This window comes from Cyanistes caeruleus, chromosome Z (assembly GCF_971803275.1).
Source record: "Cyanistes caeruleus chromosome Z, bCyaCae1.hap1.1, whole genome shotgun sequence".
Classification (NCBI taxonomy): domain Eukaryota; kingdom Metazoa; phylum Chordata; class Aves; order Passeriformes; family Paridae; genus Cyanistes; species Cyanistes caeruleus.
The window spans coordinates 1,924,970-1,931,672 of NC_141732.1; the positions used below are offsets into that span (position 1 = coordinate 1,924,970).

At 38.0% G+C, this 6,703-nt stretch overlaps 1 long non-coding RNA gene across 1 annotated transcript; it reads left to right on the forward strand.

The window, feature by feature from the left end:
* Nucleotides 1-1,337: 1,337 nt before the first annotated feature.
* On the forward strand, nt 1,338-4,191 carry LOC147647970 (uncharacterized). Its single transcript, XR_015280527.1, has 2 exons — nt 1,338-3,091; nt 3,561-4,191. It is a non-coding gene; the product is annotated as an uncharacterized LOC147647970 (long non-coding RNA).
* Nucleotides 4,192-6,703: the final 2,512 nt, after the last annotated feature.

Here is a 6,703-nt window from a genome sequence, read left to right on the forward strand (position 1 = left end):
CCATCCCTGTGCTATCAACACCACTTCCACCACAAATCCAAACCTGACCCAAAAGAGCTTTCGTGACAAAAGTTAACCCTATCCCAAACCCAGCACTAGCTACATGAGCTTGAAGGTGGCTCCCAATCCAAACCATTCTGTGATTCTGTGGAATGGGTGACTCTCAGGACAGAGGAGAAGTGCTGTAGTCTGATTTTGGGTACCAAAATTCATTGTCCACTGTTGCTGCTGTGCTGCAGGCCACACATTTCACACAGAGGGTTTCCCCTGTGCTGTGGGAGACTCGTGGGCAGCACCTTATGATGCCCTGACCCCGGGTACCAGAGCCTCACAGCCTTGGGGCTGTGTTGTGCCTTCAGCCCTGTCACCCTGAACCAAACATGAGATCTCTGATGTGAGACAAAGTGAATTCTGAGCTGCTGAAGGGCAAAGTCAACAGTGTGGTTGCTAGATTTGGATAGAGAATGCAAAGAAACAAGGCAATTACAATGCCTTTTTAGGGTTTGGCTGAGGTTCCTGCCTCCACTCTGCTGGTTTGTTCGAGGGCTGACAGGATGGATTTGAGTTTGTTTGGGCTAGGACCAAGCTCCTGTAATGAGCCACATCCATCTGGCATCATCTGTCCCTCGCTGGAGCCTCCTACTTAGGACAGAATCTTGCCTTTAATGAACTCCTTTGCTCACCAAAGCTTCTGCTGAGTGTAAACACACCGCAAGGGAATTGTCAATAACCTCTGGTCTTGATGGCTGGTTTGACTACTGTCTGAATTTATGAGCTGTCTGCTAAAGTAAATCTGTCTGATGCAGAATCAGCTGCTGATACATAGACGTGTTTCCAAAATAAAACTCCATACTGGGTTTCCCAGGTAGTGTTGTCACTCTCTTCATCAGCAGATGATGCATTAACACCATATAAATCCCATATAAATGCTGCTCTCAATGCATGGTTGGTGAATGTACATGGAATCAACTGAGCTTGTGAGGCTTTATGTAATTAGCTCTGCTAGCACATCAGATTTATTTATAACCATATCACTTCAGGGACAACTAAATTTATAGGCATAACTCTGGGGACGGAACAAAGGGAAACAGCAAGTACAACGTGATTTTTTTGTTTGAGAAAATCTCAAAAAAGCAAATGGTAAATTGTTCTGATTTCGTGCATGGGTTAAAAACCTTATACAGCTTTCACATTGGAAAAATAAAGCAGCTTCTTGTGAAATAAGTACCAAAAAAACAAACAAAAAAAGTCAGCTGAAACACTTTATTGAACAGAAAAATGCATGTAGTTTTCTCTTGGGGTTATATAACCTTTTAATTCACCCCACATTTTTGTTAATTTTCCATGAAAGCAGTGGTTTAAAAATTAAAAGCCATGAATGGTGAAATTTATAAGAATGTTGAATGCAAAATTTTGGGAAGCTCAAAATCAGTATTTTATTTCATTGTTATGCTGACCTCTTCTAGGTAGTTTTGATATTAAAATTCACCTTAGTTGTGTTGGGAAAGTCCTCTTCATTGGGAGGGTTTAATCCTGCTTCAAATCCAGGAGGACACATTGCTCTGAGTGACAGGTGAGACGGAAAAAGGTGCTCAGCATCTGCAGCCTAATTAAGGGTAATTGTCTGTTGCATCTTAATGATGCCCAGTGTGAACAACATTAAATTTCTTCAGGATAATTGGAGTGGAGCTGTGTTTTCGGGATTGGGGCTTTAGAGCTCAAATTCTGAACAAATTTTGTTTTGGTGTCATTTGTCCATCTTACCGAGGGCGACAGGGAATCTCTCATCACTGCATTTTTAAACTTTAAGACTTGGAATAAGAAGGAATTTTCTTTTGCCTTTGCTTTTGTAGTGGTACCTGGTGATATGTGAAGTTTTTATACAGCAAAGAGTTGAGACCAGGTTTACTGAAAGATTCTTACTTTGATAAGGAGCCCAGAATTCTCCAAGACTCCTGCTTGCAGCACATTTACATCTCATGGAATCAGAGAATCTCCTGAGCTGAAAGGGACCTGAAAAGATCATCGAGTTCAACTCCTGGCCCTGCACAGAACAATCCCCAGAATCCCACCATGTGCCTGAGTGTGTTCCCCAAATTCTTTTTGAGCTCTGGAAAGAGTAATTCATTAATTCCTGATTGTGTCTGCGTCTTACCCCTTGTTCTACACCCCCTCTCAAAATGTAGAGGTATTTCTTTTGACTATAATAAGTTAATCAAAGTTTATTTCCCAAGTAAATGTTGCTTCTTTCAGTACGTGTTTTCCCTACAAACAGGAAAAAATTCACAAGACAAGCTTATCCTTATTTACACATTCACACACCTTGCAGTGGTGTGCTCATTTTGCAGAGGAATTGATGCAGTGCTCGAGGCACTGCAAGGCTGGCAGCCCTGAAAAATTAAATGTTTCAACCACTGCAAGGCCTCAAGACTGAGGCTTCCCAGGCTGATTTTGCCCAAACCTCACCTGGGCTGCCTGGAGCTCTGTTTTTTCATGGTGTAACCACATCAGTAATTTTTCTAAAGACCAGAAGGCTATCCCTAATTTATTTTACTTTTGCTTGTATTTGCGTGATACAAGCAGGGTTTTTTTTGTGTAGGTAAGTGTAACAAGCCATTATTCTTCTGTAAAATGAAATATTTTTGGGTGAGATGGTGGTGTGGCATAGAGGATTGGAGTCCTGGAGTGGTAGCAGGGCCCTTGGGAAATGGAGGTGTGGGATGTGAAGAAGAGGAGGAGCCATGGGGTGATAAGACAGCGGCAGCACAGGATGCCTATAGACAACTCATCAGTTAAATAAGTGAAAACTGGGAAAATCAGCTTTTTGGGGTAAAAGAGAGAACAAAGAACAAGTGTCCAGTGTGAGAAGGTCCCTGTGTATATTGTGAGTTTGGATGGGCTGTGACTTACAGGGTGAAGCACGTTAATAAATCACATTAATAAAGTCCATTAATAAACATAAAATAACCCACAAGCAGGTCCTGGAGTAAAGAAGGAGAAACCCCCACCATCATCAAGCTGCTCCAAGTGAAGAACTTGGGGTGCTGACAACCTGCTGTGGTCAAAATATGAGCAAACAGCTGGGAAAATGGTTAGAATCTAGAAGTATGTCTCCAGTATTAACTGTATTGTGATTATTGAGGGATTTGTGGTGATTTTGTGTGAGTTTTCTTTTCCTTCATTTTTTCCCCAAACTTTTAATTCTTTTTCTTTAATTAAACACTCTTTGATTAAGCTGTTACGGTTTTACTTATCCTGATACTAAATTATTTATTTTGCATATCACTGAATTCCTGTTCTTGGCCATGACAAAATTTTGAGTGTGACTCAGCTAGATCTGTAATCAGGACTATAATCTTGATTAGATTCTCACATAACAATTGGGCTGTTTTCAGAGGGAAGGTAAGTAAACCCTGCCCCATGTGATGACTTTAGATTTCTGTGCATTTATGGTTAACGCTTATTTTATAATAGTTGAGACATGAGTGGAAATAGAATGAAAATTGTCAATTTATGTTTTGTGGAGGTTCCATTTCCCTTGCTTATCTCTTGTTTTACAGAGCTGTAACAACCGAGGCTGTTGTCCCTGAGATCAGCCCTGCAGAGGGGGAAGGAGGAGCATTGGGATTGCTCTGAGAAAATAACAGGAAACTTGGGAATTCCGGGAATATCACCTCCATTCTACTCAAATAAAGAGATCACGCCCTGCATTCTTTGTTTTCTTACCCCTGCCCTTCAATCAGCAGCACAAAGAGGGACGATTTCACTTCAAGCCTGGTCAAGGTGGATGGCAGATAGGGAGTGAAGAGTTATGGGGTGGAGTGATTCTTGCTGTGACAAAGGCAAAGCCTTGCACCTGCGATTTCTTTTTGGGAAAGAAGTCAGAGTCAACAGAAACCCATTTTTCTTGGGTTTCCCCGTGGCAAAGACGTTAAAATATAATCACAAATGCCTCATTTGTGACAATTTAAAATTTGTGACAATTTTAAAGCAAGCTCAATGGGAAAGGAAAGCTGAGAACAAGCAAGGTGGGGACTGAAGACTGGAAAACCATGGAAAGTTGTGAGGAACCCTCCCTGAAAGGACATCAAACAAAAAACCCAACCAACCAACCAACCATAAAGGAAATGTTCCTATATTCTCTGGCACGGGCTATTATTATCTCTAAGGACTTGCAATTTTTGCTCAAAAGAGTAAGGAAAAGGGGGAAAAAAGAAATCTCTTTGGGGTGGTGAAGCGGGGAAAGCACACAGAGGTGGAAGAAGTTGAAAAGCTCCCCAGAAATAACAAAATTTTAAAAAAAAAAAATATATATATATTTTTATATATAAAAAATATATATATTTGAGGTTTTTTTTGCAGTAGTTTGCTTTTTGCTTGTAATTTTTTTAACCTCTTTTCCCATAAGTATTCACTAAATTAATTAATTAGGGACTCAGTAAGCAACATCAACCTTGGATTCAGGTTCTTGGGAGAGAGATTATTGTTCCTTCTGCATAAAGAATTCACTTTATCAAAGGTATGAGGTGTCTGAGACACCTCAACAACTGACCTGACAACTCTCCACACAGACATGATCTGGACTTTTGCATTTCTATCTGTGGAAATTTGGTTTTTTTTGAAAGCTCTGCATGCCAAGGTGGAACGCAGTTGTGTTTTGAAGGTGAATTCGATGAGTGGAAGGGGAATGTTCTCCTACACGTGGCGGAGATTTATGGCTGGATGGTATCAAATGAACTGTAACAGCCCCCCAATTTTTGCTGGTATTCACAGAAGCTAATGATAAAATAAACATTTTACAGGCTGCACTTTTTTATCTGGGGCTTAGTCAGCTGGATTCTGTCTGGTGGGGAGTGGTGTCCTAAGAAGTGAGGGTGGCAGCCGGGAGAGGATGTTGGTGCCATGGAAAAAAATGCAATTAGGGCTTTTTCCCAAGAGGAATTTAATATAAAGGCACTGAGTGAATGCCCTTCACTACTCTGGGATTTAACTCATGGGTAATGAGGTAAAAAAGAGAACTTCAGTGTTTCTAAAGAGTGTCCTTTCTGCCACAAACACCCTCAAACCACTCAGTAATTTATGAAGTCTGATGGGCTCAAAAATTTCAAGGCAACACAAGGAGTGAGACAGAGAGGAAACGAAGCTCAGAACAAGAAAAAAAAAACCAAAAAAAAAAAAAAACAAAAAACTAAACAAATGAAAAACCCCCCAAAAAAACAAAACATAAAAATGGTTTATTCTAAAATCAGGAAATTCTTCCTGATCCCATGGTGCTGAAAAGATAATCCTGAGTGCACTGCAAGGAAAGCTTTCCAAGCTGGCAATTTAGAGCAGCCTAACAAAAGATATAGCCAAAGGCTAGGTAAGGTCTTGGAAGGGAAAAATACCTAGAATTTGTGAGAGGAAAGGGAAAACTGTTCCATAATCCTAAAGTCAAGTTGTGAGAAGCTTGAAAAGCTGAGCATTTCATGGTGAATACCTTGTGAGTAATATTAAGAGTATGTTTAAATGTGCAGAATGTCTTTGCTGCTGCCACTTCAGCAAATGAATGTATTTAAACCGTTTTGCTAGTGTAGGTTTACTGATCTCAAATCCCCTTTTCGAGATCTGTATCCAGATTTTTGCATTTCTGGTGGCTCAATCCTGAAAGGCAACTCAGCTCTGCATTGCCGGGGACCTGGAAAGGCAAAAGTGAGGAAACTTTAGGGTTGAGATAAAGAAATGTTAATAGAGAGAGCCCAAATGAACAAGGTTTTGGTTAGGATATTTATTCTCAGTTTATATCTACTTTCTGCAGGTATTCAGTGCTTAATCATATTATCTTTAACTCTTATTTTCTAGGCTTCAAATGTACTTTAAGTGAATTTATTATCCCCACAAGGATAATTTCAATCTACTTTTATCCTCCTGGTAGTTCTCCCTGCAGGCCCAACTAAACTGACCTTGTTTTTTGACTAGAAGTGCCTTGAATTTTATTTCAAATGACCCATATAAAGACAAAGAGGAACCTGCTCCAAGGAGAGTTTCAAGGAGAACAACCATCATTTCCTGGAGTGTTTTGTCTTTGTGGAAGCAGTAGCACAATTGTGAGGGATTATTATATGGACATGTTTGGTCCATCAGGACTTTATCAAGGAGGGATCAAAACTCACTCCTGTCATCAGGCCTGATTTATCTGAGCAGGTTCCAGAATGTTTTGTTTTATGACTTTTTAAAAAAAGGTTCTTCCTGTACAAAAGTTTAAATATGATATATAAAAAATATATTAAAAACTTTATAGAATTATAAATATATCTTATATAATATATAAATTATATAAAATATAATAATCAATACATATATTAATAGATAAATATTAATAATGTAAGAAAAATACTAATTTATTTAATAAAATAATGTGTGGATATATAATATACTATATATAAGTATACATAATAATTATATATAAATATATAAATATATAAATATATAAATATATAAATATATAAATATATATTATTATATATAAATATTAAAGTTTAAGTATAAATATAGGTTTAAATATAATAATATTTAAATATAAATTAAATGTCTTTATATATTAAATATATTAGATACATATTAAATATATTTAACATAATTTAAATATATATCTAAGGTCTGCCAAGAAAAAGGGATAAAAATTGTTTAAAAAAATAAATATCAAATTCAATGACATATGTTA